This window comes from Lepisma saccharinum, chromosome 1 (genome assembly GCF_977018435.1).
Source record: "Lepisma saccharinum chromosome 1, izLepSacc3.1, whole genome shotgun sequence".
NCBI classification, from domain to species: Eukaryota; Metazoa; Arthropoda; class Insecta; order Zygentoma; family Lepismatidae; genus Lepisma; species Lepisma saccharinum.
This window is the reverse complement of record NC_139229.1, coordinates 218,006,408-218,025,389: the sequence shown is the minus strand read 5'-3', so window position 1 is coordinate 218,025,389 and position 18,982 is coordinate 218,006,408. Positions and strand designations below refer to the sequence as shown.

Here is an 18,982-nt window from a genome sequence, read left to right as displayed (position 1 = left end):
TTTGGCGGGTTTCTTAGAAAATGATTTTGTCTCGTTCTTAGTAATTTTTTTAACTTAATCTCCTGATTGCGGTTTCTTTCTTTCCAAATTTAAATAACTGCCTTCTACCTTATTAATGTGTTATTTGTTTCTAATTCTGTTCCATTTGAGTTTTCTACAGTACTTTCTAATATATCTTTCACTAAACCGTCGTCACCTAAAGACATGTCTTGTTCATATGTTCAAAAGTATTGTTTCCTTTAAACTTCTTTTCTTTCCTATTATGAGTATTATTTCTTATTAGTTATCTTAACTCTCCACTTAAATTCCAACATTCATATCCATAGCCTTTCTTTAATCCGTAGTGGTCGGTTCCGCTAGTACGTACCTTGCTATGCTTCTCCTAAGCATCATGTGGATTTAGTGAACAACTATTTTCTACTAAAAGTCTTATTTTATATCTTTTGCGTTTTCCATCTTGTATTTTTTTCATTCATGTTTGACTAATTGTGACGACGAGGATGAGTACGTAGACTTGAAGGGACACTCACAAAGAGTCGAAACCAGAACTCGAACCTATAATCTTCTGTGGTCATCTCGGTCATTGAGGCGGTTACTTTTCTCTTCACGTGTCCACTTTGCTACTATATGTTGCAATTGCATACTCATTCACTTGCATTTTATATTTCCTTTTTTAAAATTACAAATCCAACGAGAAATGATGCAGATCCTGTGGTTTTTGTTGGCCAGTTTTTATTGTGTTCAGTGCCCTTTGTGCAGCCTGTTTTTGTCATTGACATGGAGGTATTACTTTACAGATAAATAGTGCATCTCCACAAGATTAATTTCAATAGACACGTTCTTTTCAGAGCATGGTCTTATATATTTTGATGTTAATACAGACTTTGACATGTCAAGTGCAAATAGTCTAGGCGTTGACGCACAATTAATTTAAATGTAAACTATTTTCTTATTTCTCTCGCCATCTATTCTCATCATTATTATCTTCTAACTTATTTTCAATCTTTGCTATCTCTATATTCTGCCAAATAGCATCAATTATTCTTCATTGAATCATATAGCAAGCTTGACAGCCAATAGTATTCTTCTACATACACAAAATGGAGCAAGTGCATGATAGACAATTTGTGCTTTAGTTCAAACCAGTGTGCTCGAGCATTTCATATTGTTAGTGTTGATTTTTCATTCACGAATAGATCCTTCATCATCACCTTAAGCATCCAATGCACTTTATTGCTCTGGAGACCAATTGTCAATCTTTTGCAATTCACACAATGAAAGGCCGTTTAGAAATCCAAATGAACTGAGATGGCTATTGCCAAACAGCAGCTCGCCATCTTAATTCCCACATTGAAACGAAGAAGACAAGTGCAATTAGGCCTTTCTTTTAAGTCGATATGCAACATAAAGCAACGGCTTGTATGCTATGCGAGAAGAGCATACGCAATGAACTCAGCCGTGTGGCTCAAATGCAACATACCTGCTGACCTGATGAGCGCGCTAACGGGAAAAAGCGCATAGGAGGAAAACTGGGCCGCGTGCACACTGCATCGCCTGCACGCGTGTTCACCGAGGTCGTTGAACTCTCCATTTGCTCCTTTCTTTTGTCTCGTTCGATGACGCAGGCTGTGAATCTGGACACCATAACGAAGTGTTTGTGGGTCAAGGGGATGGGAGGAGGAGAGATACCTCAGCAACCATGAAACTTCATTGGGCCTCGGCTTTCGGGGGGACTCTGTGTAAGTCCCTCTCCAGGTTTCCGGCGAGCGCAAGCCAATGCGGAACTGCTTGGCGGATTTATGTAATCCACAAATGCAGCATTCTATGCACTCTTCGGGGATATTTTGAAACGAGGAATGTGTAGATTCCAAAATGTGGGACAGCTTTGCCAATCTTCTGACACAACCGAAAGAAAGTTAACGTCTTTGGGTCAGTTCAATGTGTTCCATGGCGTTAAGTAGCATTTCAATACTACTGTCTTTCCTCTATTTCTTTTTACACTATATCTTCTGTACTTCCTTCCTTCCTTGTCGTAATTTGTAACTTCCTCGTTCTCTTTTAACTATCAGATTTCTACGTTACTCTTTGTCCTTGTTCTTTTCTTTCCCCTTTTTTGAACTCCTTTGTTGAGCTTTCTCCTCAGCTCAAGTGGTACTATACAATTCCTTCGTCTTTCATTTATTCATCAGCCTCTTGCTCTCTCTTCTAAACTCCCTTTTCACACCGTTTTATCAACTCAAGTCAATTTATGTCATGACCGTGTTCTTTAGTATTTAATTTTTCCTTTTCCTTTCATATTATATTAATTACCCACTTAAGCTTGTTCACGGATAGTGGCATCTCCTACATTTGCATCACTGTGTTCAAATTTATGTCCTACGCGTAGTACACCCTAAACTGCATTTTGCAGACTAACGAGGCTCTGGCGCTTAGACTTACACCCGTTTGATCCTCTGCGGGATCTGCGTTATGTGATGCATCAATCTCTTCACCATTCATCCACACTGAGTGAGTACGGTACATAGACAATTTAAATTCATTGAGATTAGGTTAAACTAAAGTTACGTCAGTATAATGGCAGGTTTAAATTCTGTTAAGGTTAGTCAGGAAAGAAAAGACCCAATTGTAAATTAAGAGCGTGACATTTTGGCCTTTTCCCATCAGAGGCCACTTGGAAGGAGAAGAAACTTATTGTGTGCTTGTGAGAATTTGAAGGAATTTCTTCTCACTGAAAAATTGTATAAATTATTTTATGAGGGAACGAGTAGAAATATGCAATGGAACTTACAAGTATTGTGATTGTGTCTGATCTGTAAAAAATGTCATTTCCAAGGGTAAAAGGAAAAATGCATTGTTCACCTAGTGGCATGTAAAGTTCGGTTAAGCGTGTGGTGGTCTAAAATCAGGGCCTTTAAATTTGAATCGTACGTGAGATGTGATTCGTGTGAAGGCTTTCTTTTCGCATCTTTCGCATTATATATATTTAGAGCTCAATAATAAGTGCATTTTACCCTTTATATTTTGCAGAAGGAATAACTATGGTCTTGATACTAAATTTCATGCTACATTTTTGACAATATCAGGATATAAAACTGAACACCAAAAAAATTCTACACTATATCAAAGATAAAATGCTTAGTAAAAAACTGTAAAAAATTATATCAAATGGATTCTCTCCGTTAACAGATGAATTTATGAATATGGGAAAATCCTGTATCAAGTCAGCAATGCACAGCGACATATAATGTAGCTTGGAAAAAAATTTGGCTAATATTTTCTTATGGATTACAGCATTATCTACCCGTTCTTAATTTTTTCTTTCGTCCTACCTGTTTCTAAAACTCTCTTTCTCTATTGTACCTATGATTTTCACTACGTTCGAGTATCTGGTTGTTTGTACCATTTTCCACGAGTATAGAAGTGTCTGATTTTCAGAGAATTCGAGAGTCCATTCCTCCATTCCTACAATTTTGCCTCATTCTAGTTGGACTTGTGGGTTATCCTGAACTCGAATTATTTGATTGATTAGTTTATTAAACGTCGACCCCCGCAGTGGATGGTTATCACAGCGCGCTATGACGCCAGGGGTCCCGAGTTCAAATCCCAACCTGGGAATGAGTGTACTTTGTGAATGTCCCTCTATCAATTACATCGTATCATCACTCATTCTCATTGTTGCGATTAGAGAAAAGTGGTAGAAAAGTGAAGGTAAATAACAAAAATAGAATGAAGTTTTTTAACGTCACATTTCTGCCACTTTTGGCTAATCGTGACTATGGGGATGAATGGTGAGAAGATGTGGATGAAGAGACAATCGCAAACAACACATATGGACGACAGAGCACAAACCCTACACAGGATTAGCCCGACCCTGTGTCCGAGTGGTTAGCACATCGCGCTGCGACGCCAAGGGTCCCGGGTTCGAATGCCGGTCGGGCTTGGTTGTTTGTGAATGTCCATTCATTAATTTCATCATTTCATCACTCATCCCCATCTTCGCAAATTAGCCAAGAGGCACAAAACGCGAAGTAAAATAAACTAAATCAATCAATCAAACCTACACAGGATTACATTGGCCGTGAGTTTAGGAGACAGAATTTTCCATCGGGGGGGAGGGGAGTGTAAGTTCGTATTTAAGGGACTGTAAGTGTAAATTTAAAGCAAAAGCACCATAAAATGTGAAAAATTTCAAGGGGTTGTTGAGGAAATGAGGGGGAGGGTGGATATATCACTGACTACGCGGAAGTGATGTCCTGTACTCGACAATGTTCCACTATTTTCCATCGTGCACTTTATGTGACCCAATAAGAGCTTCAACAATTAAAATAAAACTCAAAACAAGCTATTGGCAACTTCTGCACCAGCATACATAAAAACCATCTTACATAGGATGTAAGAGAAAAATACTAATGATTCCTCTGCATTCCACAATCTCTGATTGTTCCTACAATTCTTCTCGGACTGGTTGGGACTATATTTTGCTAGTATTCCATATTGTTTGGTCGTTCTTTGGATATTCCTTTCGTTTAGTTGCACCTATGAATATTCTGCATTCCACAGTCTGTGGTTGTTCCTACGATTTTTCTTCGGTCTAGATGTACCCAACGTATCTTGGCCTTACTATGTTTTACTCCTTCTATGAAAATGTCCAGCATTTCCTATGGCATTGGACAGTTCTTCCGTTTTGTATCGGAACAAAGGAAATATTCACGTGTGTCAATCACTGGTATAGCCCCACTCCTACGCAGGCTTTACAGGAACGACTGACCTACGTTGGCCAGTTCCCCAATGTTCATCCACGTTTTTTGCAGTACAACAACAAAAAATGGCATCGTACAGTAAATGCGACTTCCCCTCCAGGGAAAAAAAGGGGGGATGTGTGTCAGTGGTGGTTTGTAGATGGCGCTGTAGTGCTTCCAGGCAATCCGCCTCCTCGACAACAACTCCCCTCCCCTCCTTCCAGCACGCACCAGCCGCTTCCCAAGTTCTTTGCCGATCGGGTGACTGTGTCGGTCAATGAACCCAACTGTTCCACTTGCCAAGGGCCGCTATAACGGTGCTTCGTAAACCGGAAAGAGCTTCGATCAACCAACACGGTTGCGTTGTGTTGCGTACGGACGATCGCTAAACCCGATAAGTTGCCAATGCATAGGAGCAAAGAAAAGGACCAAATAGTACAAAAAAGAGGAAGACCCAGATGAAATAACAGAACAGCGATAAGGGGTTTTGCTTTTTTGTTGTTGCTCTTTTGTCCGCATGCAAGCGTACACAAAGAAAAGGAAGAAAAGACAGTAATGTTTTTCATTGTCTGCCCTATGACCTTCTGGGATCTGTAGCACCAAAGCTGCAACCATTACCTAATCTGACACTATTTTTTTGTCAAATCTCTTATCGTTTCCTCCAGTGGTGGCGTCAAAACCTACCGGAAGTGAGTGAATGGAATGTACTTCCGGTTGGTGCACGTCGAAATCAACCATCAAATAACCTCAAGATGCAGTTTCGGCTGCAAGGTGTTCTACCAGAATGTACCCTGTAACCTGCTGCCGTAGCGGTCTTTGTATTCCCCAAACACTTTAACGGCCGACCAATCTAGACACGGAATCCGCTCGCCGAGAGGTCAATGACCGGCCTAACGTCTGTTGCCTACTTCTGCGAAAATCGGGTTGTTACAGGTTTAGAAGCCCTGAATAGCAATGAGCCAGCTGCATTGTCAACAAAGTTATTTACTTCATCCAATCTTAACCATATCACACTAATGTTCATTGTATATATTATCAAGAAGCATCGCTTAGGTCTATATAGAAATTCTGGGTGTATTTCTATTTGTTTCCCTCAACATTTTCGCTAGGTATTTAACTTGTCTCAACAAATACCTTTCAGAAAAAAATAGCTCGTTTCGGAAAACTAATACGTATTTCTAAAAAAAAAAAAAAAAAAAAAAAAAAAAAAAAAAAAAAAAAAAAAAAAAAAAAAAAACTGCAATAGTATAAAATGCCTTCTAGAGCATTCAAGTGCATCTTAGTGTGATTTCTTTAGCTAACATACTGTAATGCCTTTGTGAGGACTGGGGCCTGTTGTCCATCCACCGATACCTAAACAACAGCGAATGAAAATCTCACGAGCTTCCCTCCAATTCTCCAGAAGAAATTCTGAACAGATGAAAATTTCCGAAAAACCCTTTACTGAAACAAGTCAAGGGTTCTGCGAAAGCCATCTTTAAAAGCATAATTTCCATATTTTTCTAAAAACGTTTCTCGTCTTGAAGAACCAATCTGTTTCGAAAAACATATCTGTTCAGAATTCCTTGCAAGTAATTTAGAGGAATCTTCTTATTGATCGCATTTGCCATTCTAATAATTTCCAAACCCATTTTCCACTAGACATAAACTAAATATCAGAATTTTGAGAATCGGTGTGACTTCTTTCTAAGTGAGGAACATTTTCGCAATAAATTCCACAGATCGATGGTCCAGTATGCCTTCAAGGATGGACAAGAGAAACTAATTGCACAAAGTATTATATTTTTCTCTATTGGGAGTAAACTTCTCAGTACGAGATGTACTGAGATGTCATCTTTCTCTCCTTGCCGGGCAGTATAAGTAAATAGTTTATTTATAAAATAAAAATATCATGCAGATCCACTTACCTTTCTAGGAGGTTCAGGCAACAGGCAGGACGAGACCATAACCCTGCGAGAAATAAGACAAGTTGTAAGGTCAAATGAAAGTTACAAACGAAATTGTTAAATCAATGTTAGTTACTTAACAACCTAATATACACGAGTGTATGCGTATATGTGCGATTTCAAATGTTGAGCTTCGGTGTAATTTCATCCATGCTGGACTGCAGAAAGAGGAGAAGCCCTCACAAGTGTCTAGAAGAGGCAGAAAGGTGACGTAGAATAACATAAATATCAATCAAAGCTATTCGCTTCCTGCCTGGGATTTTATTTGAGTGTCATGAACAGGTTTACTTGCAATATATTCTTACAGTACGCTGAAGAATAATAATAATAGCACTACACTATAAATATTACATTTTCCCTTGCATTAATATACTTTACAGTGAAATTACAACACATATTCCACACATTCCAAAAATATAAACCTTTAAAATCATTTAATTCGAATTGTAGATAAAATCGATCATAAACCATGTCCGTAGTGAATTGTAAAGTTGCAGTATGTTAAAAATCGCTACGATGAAAATGAATGATAATAGATGAAATTGATGAAGGGGTATTCACACAGAACACCCATACCCAGGCCGGGATTCGAACTCGGGATCACTTAAAGTGGCAGGCCACCGATCCGGAACATTAAAAAAAGTAAGAGAATAATAATAACATAACATTTAGAAGCTGCCTTACCAGATCTAATTATTAACCTGATCGTTAAAAACATGAACTTTTAGAACACATGAGTGGAAATTATATTTAACAGATGCTTTAATAATATTTCTATTCCAAGTTTTGTATTTAAGCGTCCAAATCAACCAGACACTTCACGAAAATCACTAAAGAACATATCATTGCCCTATTATTAAAATACATATAAATTTCCTCGTTCTGTAGAAAAACATTTAACCTATGTTGTTGTTTTTTAAATCAGAATTTATAGTTTTTTACAAAATGATGTGAAAAGGAGAAAACAATTATAAAACATCAAAATAAATAATCCAATGTGACAAACATGATCACGGTAGCACACAAGTCAGTTGACACTAAAATCATGCATTTTTGTCAACGGACTTATGGGTCACCCTGTATAGTGAAGATGCTCTGCTCTCAGATTTCGAGATCAAAATGAATCTCTAGAATTCTATGCAGGTAATGAATTGGTACCAGGAGTACAAGGAAAGGTGGGATCATTACTTCCATGCCACGATTTTCCGTATTTCATTGCTGGAGTAGTGAAGTGCAATAACTCGGCATGTGCTAATAGTTTTCTTTGACCCAGAAAATGTAAAGTTTTGGTTAGTTCTTTATCCAGTTCAAAACATTACCGCAATTATATGGTTCCATACAGATTACATCGTTGTACTATCAAATACATACAAAAAGTATCCAGCCACCTCAGTGGCAGAGTGCAGAGTGTTCGACTCATCATATCATCATATGAGGTTCGTGTTCCAGCCTGGGCATTGGTGTTGTTCCATTCTGTCTGTTCAATTTCGACTAATCATCATTCTATTTCAACGTCGCGGTTAGCCTAAGAGAAAGAAAGTCGACGTAAAGTAAGAAAATTACAAAAAATATATGACTGAAGCGAAAATTAGAGCACGATGAAAAGTTTCCACGTCCAGCCAGACGCGAGGATCCGAAACTGCTCCTCCCCACCGACCTATTCCCTAGGCGAGCTGGGGAAAGAGAAGTCTGTGCTCTGGATGGTTGTAGGAGGGGAGAAAACAGCATTACGCTGTTGGGAATATCAGCGGTAATATCAAACTTCCGATGGCGTAGAAAAACACATCACCAGGAACAGGACAGGTTGAAGAATTTGTTTGTGTTAGAAAAGTCGAAACTTCCAATTGAACAACTTGAAGTTGTTTGTTCATAAGGAATATATGGGATCATTATTATTATTATTTTTAATTATTATTATTATTATTTTTTTTACAGTTACTCTTCGCTTTACGGGAATAATCCTTGGCCTTTCAAATGAGAGAGAGAGTATATCTCTCACCAAAAAGCATGCTGTTTACCAACGCCAGAACACAAAACCTTCCTGCCGCCCTCTAGTTTCGCCTGCGTATAAAGCTATATCTTGAGAACTCTGGTAGACCAGTTGATATGGAGTTCGACTGTCGCGCAGGAGGCCCGTGTTAGAATTTCGCGCTGGGTGACCTCAGGTGGAATATTTCCGGCAATGTCCTTGCAAAAGAGGTTACGAGGTTCACCCAAATCCTAATCATAAAGCAGCAATCATAAAGGGTAGAGATGGCCGAAGCGTGGTGCTGATCACACCAAATTCGCATATAACCAAGGTTGTAAATGTAATAAATGTTACTACTTTTATTTTCACCTATAAAAAGGAGACGGTACGGCGTATCATTGCGTACCGGCAGAAAAAAGAAACCCTATATCACATCAAGTAAAACTGTCTAGTGTTTTTTCTGACCTGAGGTTCTTAATTATCCTGATTACAAAAACCATCAAGGGTGAACAGGTAAAATATTTCTCTTCAAAAGCATAACTTTGTGGATGTTAATTAAAATGATAAACATTCTATTAGAAGTGTTCTGTGGCCAAAAGACACCAAACAAGGATTAATAAAGCTTATTCTGACAGCCTACTGTACATTCAAGGGTTTGCATTCACATGATTGAATGCAATTTTCGAACTTGTTTCTTTTAGTTGCGTGTTTTATGCCTCATCCAGATAAAACTAATGTGGCATTGAGGTAGAAAAAATAGATTAATGTACCACAGAATCGTCTATCACGCGCACTGAATTAAAACACAGAAACTATTGAATGAGTTGTGAGTTATTTACAGTCTACTTTATGCACAGATAGGTTAATCTATCTACTATTAACCTACAGTTAAAAAGTGCGATATCGAACCAGGGACTCCTTGGTTACGAGGTGACCATAGGGGAGGCCTATGAATGAGGATTGGTGTCATGCTTCCGAGGCGCAAATAAGGAATCTTGGAACTTTCCTACACTCTGACTGGGCAAAGAGAGCAAATAAGCTCAGTGGGGATAGCGAACATGCGTGAAGGGGGAGGGAGGTTACTAAATAAATAAATACATAAATAAATGTGAGAAAATTTAGGAATCACTCAGGTAACAGTCCAAGTGTAGTGAAAGAGTTGAAATGAAATAGTGTTAGTGAACTCCCAAGCAGTGTGAATGTGGAAGTAGACTGAGAGGAGGAAGAGTGTAGGAAAATTGTACTAAAATTTTTCATCCTTGTATGGTATGTACAGTAGTAAAGGCTCATACTTGAAATAAATTCTATTCTATTCTATTCTACAAGTAAGATTACCTAATAATATTTTATACGTCGTTCATCTATGGACCTAGTGTCGCTAAAACCACGTTCCCCTTGAGAACAAAGGCTGTCGTGCCCAAGGCTTCACGTGGTTGTCTGTTGGAATCCAAAAGGCTCCTCTCGAGTCAGCAGATGCCTTCACGTCCTGCAGCATTCTTCAAAACGGGATCCTCTCCGAAACAGAACGCCCCGGGCGTTCTAAACCCGTGAACGGTAGTTTGTTCTTCAATCATTTTCTTTTTTTCTGTTTCTTCTTTTTTGCGTGGGATGATAGGAAATGCTTGTTATAGTGTTTCCTATATTTCCCCCCAGCCGTCCATCTTGCTGGAAGATTACCACAAATTGGGTACCACCAGGTATAATCGCTATAGCTCCTTGTCTCAGGTGATGCCTGAAAGAACTGGAAACTTGAGACCAGTGGGCGAATTAACAGGGGGGTGCTGGGGATTTATTCCCACCCACCAAAGAATTTATCCCTTGCAAAAGAATTTTATTTTTATCCCTGCTACGGATGTTTCATCCCCCTCGAAGAAAATAGAATTGAAGGTTGCGTACTAATTGCGAACAGTGCCTGAATCGTCCTAGAACATGAAACTGAGAAATACTTCCACGTCCTAATCCCGGATTCGATCCCCGGCCGATTCAAATCCGGGAACTTTTCTAACGTTGGAAGCGGCCCCGGCGCCCACCCAGCGTCGAATGACATGGGTACCTGGGGGAAATCCTGGGGGGGGGGGGTAAAGGCGGTCGGGGGCTTGATGCTGATCACATCACCCCCACTCACGACCGGATCAACAAAGTGTGGGGCGTTACCCCCACACCCCCTATACGCCTTCATGGCGTGACGCTAAGCACAGGGGAGCACTTTACCTTTTTTTTTACCTTTTTAATTGCGAATACATAGAACTGAAAACCTGTTTTTAAAAACAGGTAAGGGTAAGACACGAGAATTCTGGTCTTTGCCAGCACCAAAGGAAGAGAGACTTTAAAGACCCAAACACATTTTTTTTTTTTTTTTTTTTTTGATGAAACGTTCAAAAGCTGTGCTAGCCAGTTTTCTTGGATGTATACCATACATGCAGACTTGGGAAGTACGAATTTAGAAGCAAATGTTGTACCTCTAGTCTTTGCGCTTCCACCAGACAAGAGGAAAGATATTTATTTACGATTGTTTCGATGAATCTTGAGGGAAATAACAGAATGGAACCCTGAAACGGTGAATATTGTCTTCGAGGCTGCTGCTATTTCTGCTTTAAAAGAGGTTTTAAACAAGATTAACATTCACGGTTGTTTTTTCCACTTTACACAAAGTCTTTGGAGGCACGTTTAAGAAATTCGCATGACTACATCTTACAATGAAGATGAAGAAATAACAAGGAGCATCCGTATTTGAGCGTCTTTAGCTTTTCTAAACCTAGAAGATCTTGATGAATGATGGCTTCATATTTGCGAGCAAGCTCCTCGTAATGAAAAACCTTGTGAAGTTCTTCGACTATTTTGTGGATCGGTGGCTCGAAAACCCCTTACTGCCAAAAGATATGTGAAACTGTTTCAACAGGAGGCACCGGACAAATAATGCAGTGGAGGGATTGAATCATAAAATCAACAGCGAGCTTGGTAGGCCACATCCAAGAGTGGCAAAGCTCATTAAATGCTTAGAGGCTGAGGCAGAGAAGTCAAATGATATAATTATGAGAATGAAATTGAATCTGGAAGGTGTGAAGAGAAAATATATGTTTTGTTGGACGAGAGGATAGGAGGAAGCACCGACAAATACAAGGAGACTGGTGATCCCTATTTTTTTAAGAACAATAGCATATGTTTTGAAATTAGACTAGGTAACGTCGTAACATTCGCCACATTATTAATTGACAAAGTCATTAATTGTATTATTAATTGAATAAACTCTTTTTGTACAATATATATAATACTTCGACGAAGGCTTTAATCATGTCAGATTTTATGTTACAACTGACATGTTTCAATTTGAGGTGCAACTTTTACACCACCATTGACCCACAGGCCACTGACCAGTCTCAAGTCTGGCACTGAGTTTCATTTAATAGTTAAAAGGACTCAGAAAATTCATAGAAAGTTGTAGGTCACAAGGCACAAAAATGTGTTCGGAATTAGGACGAACCCCTTCGAGTGTATTCCTGTTCAGGCAGGAAGTGTTCGCAATTTGGACTGTTTGCAATTAGGACGACACCAGAATTGAAAGTATATAGTATACAATTTCTTAACTTTGAAACAAGCACAATTAAAAAATCATTCCTGTCCATTACTGGTCTAGTCATCAAAGATTTCCCTGCCGAAAATGCACCCATGTGGTTTAAAGGAGGACACCAATCTGAAATTCATAACCTCATCGATCCGAGACAACAGCAGGCTCTTTTCCACTTTTGTTTCCATGCCATAGTGCTGATATTTTGCAAACAGTGTTCACAAGAAACCTGTAGGTTGGTTAGATGGACGTTAGGTTTGAACTTGTCAACAGAAATTTGGTCAATTTTTCGGTGCTAGTAGTTCGATATCTCTTCTTGTGTATGCGTTTTGGTTTTCTTTAAATGTAAATATACTGTTTCTAAATTACGTGTAAATGTTCTAATAAGATTTAATGGCCTAGGTTAGAACCACTGTTCTAAAGTACTTAGAACCGCAACGGAATACTTTAGTTTTTTGACCGATAACTAGACGTCGGACTTTAGGTTGGTCACCTATTTTTTCCTTTGCAGGTATGGAAGAAATAATACGTCATGTCAGCGTTTCGTTAAAAATGCAACAACTGATGAGGTTTTATAGTGCCTAAAAAAACAATTTTGCTTGTTAAAACCTATTTTAGGTTTAAGCGCCTAAACCAAGCCTTTTTTTAGGTTTTTTATATATTGTTAAAGGTTTTGCAGGATTTTTATGTCACACAGAGGCATTTTCTTTGTTTTGTCACGAAAAAAAATTCAATGACGAACGTGTTTGAAACGTACTCTCTGTTGATTTCCCTTCCTCCAAGTCCATGGTGATTTTTCAAAGAAAAATGTATGGTGCCATTGTTACCTGTACAATCCAAAGTGGTCTGATCTGCGTCGACTTGCTCACTTTCGCATCACTTCGGTGCTTTGTGGCATTCACGCCTTGCAAACTAACATTTCAGCATTGAAGTTTGCACCACTGACTATGTTTCTCCTGAAAGATTATTCTCACAGATAAAATTGCGGAGTTTGACTGTGGATAACATGATAAAAGATTTTTGCCTAACTATGCAGCGAAGAGTGGATTTTAGTAGCAAATGTCCAATGGTAAGTTCTGCAATCGCTGTAGGGTTAGGCAATACACATAACATTATGCAAGATAGTGCTTATTTCAGGATATAGGTGTCCCATTTTCATTGCCTGTCACTATACCTGATCAGCATTTTCAGGAATTTTGAACAATTTTAAGTTTTTTCTTAACATACTTCAGGATTTTTCGAGCCTAACTTAAGATTTTTAGGACCTATTTTAGGGTTTTTACAACCTATTTTAGGGTTTTTAACCTATTTTAGGATTTTAAGAGCCTGTTTTAGGAACCTAAAGCACAGTTTTTAGAACCTAAAAATCCGAGGTATACTGATAAAATATACAAATTTGCATATCCAAAGAACCTACCTCCCAATATGAAATCACAAGTACGCCACTGAGAGGGCATCAACCCCAAAGCAAAAGGCTTAATTCGCACAGCGCTTGAGACTTACACACTTACCGCCAACCTAGGCGGTATACACAACAATAAACTTTTGGAATACTTTTCAGAAACTAATTTGCATTGCGTTTGAACACATTAGAAGCACAGGCGTCCGGAAGGGACATTACACATTTCACAGATATAATTTCATTTTAGTCATTGCAATTTGTGTTAATTATTAGAATGACGTAGCAGGACGGACTATACTTTCTTGTATACGTTGGTTTACTTTTCGAACATCTTAAAATAGATCAGCGACATCTCCCACCCACCTTTCTAAAATCGATTCTGTCCTCTCCTTTTACCCTAGTTATAGTGCGTTTACAGAGTTTCTTCCACAAGCAATCTGTCAAAAACTCTTTCCTTGCTCTTTCTAAACTTACAGTCTCCCTATCGGCGCCATTAGTTCAGCGATTTGAATTATTAACACAAAATTGTCAATGGAAAAACTCTCTACTCCGGGTAACCCCTTTTCGTGCATATGCGCACAACACGCACCTCTTCTATGCTGACGACAAAAGACTAGAAACTCAGCAAAACTTTTCTATAGACCTCCTAGCAAATGTGTTCATCTTTCCTTCGGTACGTGTGTTTCGGTGAACCATAATAACATGGCATTCATCTTGAATATATTTATACCAGGCATTTATCTAGAATTAAATTTCGAGGGAGGGTTCAGAACCAAGTGTCTCACATGTAATACCCTCCCCGATGGCGCAGTGGTAGCGTCGTTTCCTTGTAATCAAGGGGTCCCAAGTTCGATACCCGATTAAGGCACATAGTAGTTCGGATCCAATTTTAAACTGTAAGTCCAGTCCCGATTAGCCTTACTGTGCATAAAGTGAACTTAAAACACCAAGTCAACCAACCAACCAATCTCACATGTAATAATAATAATAATAATAATAATTAAATAATAAAGTAACAATAATAACGTTTATAATCATAGATTAATAAGATATAAAAAGGCATGCATTCTTTATCTGCTTATGTGTACTTAAGATATCTAACATTTGTATAACAGCAGCTATCCTACAAGAAAATAAATATTTTTCTTATTTAATTCTGGGCTTGGTTAGTCTTTCGAGGGGGAGTCTGGACTTCCTTGGCCCTCCCCTTAAATACGCCCTTGTTCTATACATTTGTATATGCTGGGTTACATTAGGTTTGCTTCTATTGAATGAAGGTTCCTGTGAATCCTGACTTCTTTGAATACGTAAGTAAGCCTTCCCGATGGCACAGTGGTAGCGACTCCTCGCCTTGTAATCAAGGGGTCCCGGGTTCGATACCCGGTGGGAGCACATAGTAGACTGTAGGTCCAGTCCCGATTAGTCTTACTGTGCATAAAGTGGACTTAAAACACCACATGAATGCAATCCAATTGAATAGGTAAGTAGAGAAAAGCAAGAGAAGTGACCATAATAGAAATACTGAAGTCTCGAACTCCCTATTCTTATTATTTCTAAAGCAACTAATCTTTCTTCAGAGAAGCTAGCCTACACACGGAAAACAGTGCATCGAATATAATTTATGCACTTCGACTGCATCAATTGATACAACTGACTGTACCGACTTTCAGGATTCATTCATCGTTGACCGAAAGTTCTGATGCGTTGCATTTTTAATCCATCAAGACAGAAAAAGAACGAAGAGTTAGGACGAATCAAAAGAGACATTAAAATTATTATATTTTTTTTTGCTTGAAGCAAAATTGAATTTATTTTCTTGTATTTGGCCTTTCGTTGCATAATTAGTTCAAATAATCACTTTATTTTCCATGCATCGTTCTGCTATTTTTTTGTAACACTTACTAATGATTTGAAGCCGGTCCCCGTGGCGGAGTGCTTAGTACATCGCGCTACGACGCCAAGGGTCCCGGGTTCGAATCCCGGCCTGAGCATGGATGTTTGTAAGTGTCTATTCATCCATATCATCACTCATCCCCATCTTCGCAAATTAGCCAAAAGTGGCACAAAAAGCGAAGTAAAATCAAGCAAATCAATCAATCACTAATGATTTGAAAAAGTTGGCTACAACATCAAATTCAAAATTAGTAACATTTAGTGCGTGGTGTAATATGTAGCATTATCCTGAAACCAAGACACAACAATTAGCTTTTAATAATTCTAAAAAACTTAGTTTTGATTTTATTTTTGTTACTTCCCGACGCTTTCTTTCCACTTTTGGCTAATCGTGAAGATGAGGATGATGATATTGATGAAGGGACAGTCACAAGGAACACCCATATGTAGGGTGGGATTCGAACCCGGGACCCCTGGCGTCGTAGCGCTCTGTACACTCTGCCACGGAGATCGGCATAACTTAGTTTTGTTTGCAAGTTTTTTTAAAATATACGATAATATATTTTAGTGATTGGAGTAATATGATATATAAAATATTTATGTAAATACGATGCATTTTGGTGCATGTGCAACATCTGAAATTTCAAAGAGATCCCCACCTACTATTTGCAGAGGCTAGGTACAGATAAAAAGGAAGTTGAGGGAGGTTTGTCAGCTTGTAGCTAATGGACGAGAGGACACTGCATTTCCCGTATGAACTTCCATGGCACAAATTCTCCTTGACAACCTTTGTTATCTACACCCACAAAAAAGCTTCCGTGGCAACCGCTGTCATAGTAACATCTAGCATTCCCTAGCAACTGCCCTAGGAGGACTTGCAAACATTCCTCTCGACGACTTACGACCGATTAGGTTAATTACAGTTGGTTGCGAGTTTCTGCAGTTCATCGAGAGAAAATCAAATCCAAACACGGCAATGCACTCAGCTGCAACAAACAAGAGAGAATACAAACGTTGGAAAAATATTTTAAAAATACATCCATCCTCCCACGGTGACATCTCGACTCGATCTTGGCAATAGTTGGTGGTGTGGGTGGCAGCACCACGCTCTGGTCTATGCAGTCTTTTTCGTGCAGCTACCTGCAATGCAAGTTCTACCGTGGCCCACACACAACCGAACTCCTCATGTCAGATTTGATTCTTCCGGATAACAAGGCTGTCTGTTCGAGCGGTTCTCAAGACCATGCAGCCTCTTATGTTGAAGAGTACCGTGCTCAATGCAGGCCACTTCTTAACCAGGTCTGTCGTTTTCATTCTTCTTCAGCCTCTCTTCTATATTACTTGAACTTTTATTTCCATGCTATTACAACAGTCAACATAGCTTGATGTAATAATTGAATATTTTGAAGTACTAAAATAAGAATATTTCAATTGAAATTTAAGGTGTACATTTTCATGTGCTGGACCAATCAGATGTCTTCTTTCCATTGATCGCGAAACATGTATGGTATACAACAATTATTAAAGTTATTTTCACACCTAATCATTACATTATCGGTGTAAGCCTGGGTATGATTTAAGATTTCCCTGTCATTTCAGCATCACGTTTCATTGGGCTTATTTTGAGTTGAATACGCACTGTTTCTGCAACAAATAGCTTTTAACGCGAGACATAGCATTTCCAAACTAATTTCTAAATTAGGTGCATTACCTAACTTGAGGCCGCAACCTTGTTTTACTTCTTTGAAGTTACGGACACAGAGACAGAGAGAGAGAGAGAGAGAGAGAGAGAGAGAGAGAGAGAGAGAGAGAGAGAGAGAGAGAGAGTTTCCATCCTATGCCATGAAAGTTCTATTCTTTTCAAGCTCTAACATAAGACCTATAGCCAAGAAGAGTTATCCGTATCCATGAGCATCTGCTTTTATAAAATTTTCTAACATTCTGGAAACTAGTTTTATAATCTCTGAACTCCCGCGTTTCATTCCCTGTGGAGGCATATAGTGGTTCGGATTCCACTTTAAACTGTAGTTCCAGTCCTGATTAGCCTTACTGCCCATAAAGTGAACTAAAACACCAAATCAATCAATCAATCTAATATCTGAATAACAAAACATTCAACAAGTACGCCTATCTGACGGCCATTTTGTAGGTTAGCACCGGTTGACTGCGTAGTGTTTCATTATTAGTACCATTGTAGATATTCTAAATACATACACAAAAAAACTGATTTAAAAAAAAAGTTTGGTTAAGATTTTGGTAACTATATAAAAATTGGTAGCCTAAATTTAAACACTCATTTGTTTGATGTCCATTTAAACAAATGCTTGGTTACCACAAACTATTTTTTGATGATTACAAACGAACAATTTTCTGCGTACTCAAGCACGTAAAAAAAATCTTACCAGTATCAATACTAATCATTTTGATTGATCTATCTTAGTAACTTTGAGAGAGATAATTTGTTCTATCGATATTTGAAGGCCTCAACGACCAAGAGAACAAATGTTTTCAACACTTTATCATAACGAACTTAGTAACTATATAAGACCAAATTACACTCGCATACTAATAATACCGTCGTATTTCGGTCTCAGTCTCGTATAGAATTAGCTATTCTTATTTTATGTGTTATTTCACGTTATCGTTTAGATTTTGGCTAAATTGTCTAGAAGACAAGCTGATTATAATTCGATTTCAGGATAATCAAAATGGACGAATGACATGTCTTGGGTTCAGATGACAACAGTTTGAAACAGATGACAAATTAAGGTCAATTATCGCGAATGAGATGCTTGTTCCTTTGTATCATGTTAAACTTCACAGAAGCGGCAAAATGGTAGCTTATTTTAAATCGATCTTGGGCCATTTTCAACAACGACTCTTGTGTTCTAAGTTCTAAATGTATTTAGTCTCCTCCCAGATCATTCAAAGGCCTACGTGTCTAGACAAGAGTGAATCCAATTCCCACGAAGACTCTTCTGAATGTTCTGATACGGTTATCTTCAACCCGTGGTCTATTAGCATTCCAATAAAGGATTATTATTAACATTTTTCAAGTGTATTTCACAATGCGTTTGTTGATTTGATGTCTGTGCATCTGTTTAGCATTTCTTTCCTTTTGGGAATTATCGGCAAGTGCATCCAATGTAAACAGTATATTAGAAGATACGGGTTTGAACTAATTTCAACTCAAGAATTTGAGAATAGCATATTTGTAAACCCGATTTCGTGATAACAGATGCTTGTAAAAAAAGGAAACACTTTAAAATATGGCGTTTCTTGCATTTGGGGCCACTATTTCCATACTACATTTTTAAAAATTAGTTAAGACATTACAGAATACTTTAGAACTTGAGTTGGATGCACGTGGGAACACAGAAAAGTGAAGGATATAATTTCACTAGACTAGGCAAGAACTCCGAAATGATGTGGAGTTATTTCTCTCGTTATTGAATGTGAAAGGAATAT

General features: G+C 38.4%; 1 protein-coding gene across 1 annotated transcript in view; it reads right to left on the bottom strand.

The window, feature by feature from the left end:
* Blimp-1 (PR domain zinc finger protein 1) overlaps positions 1–18,982 on the bottom strand; it is a 215,120-nt gene that overhangs the window by 170,140 nt on the left and 25,998 nt on the right. The window contains exon 2 of the mRNA XM_083112127.1: positions 6,647–6,689. The gene's annotated coding sequence lies outside the window, so the exon portion shown is untranslated. The remainder of the gene's footprint in view (positions 1–6,646; positions 6,690–18,982) is intronic.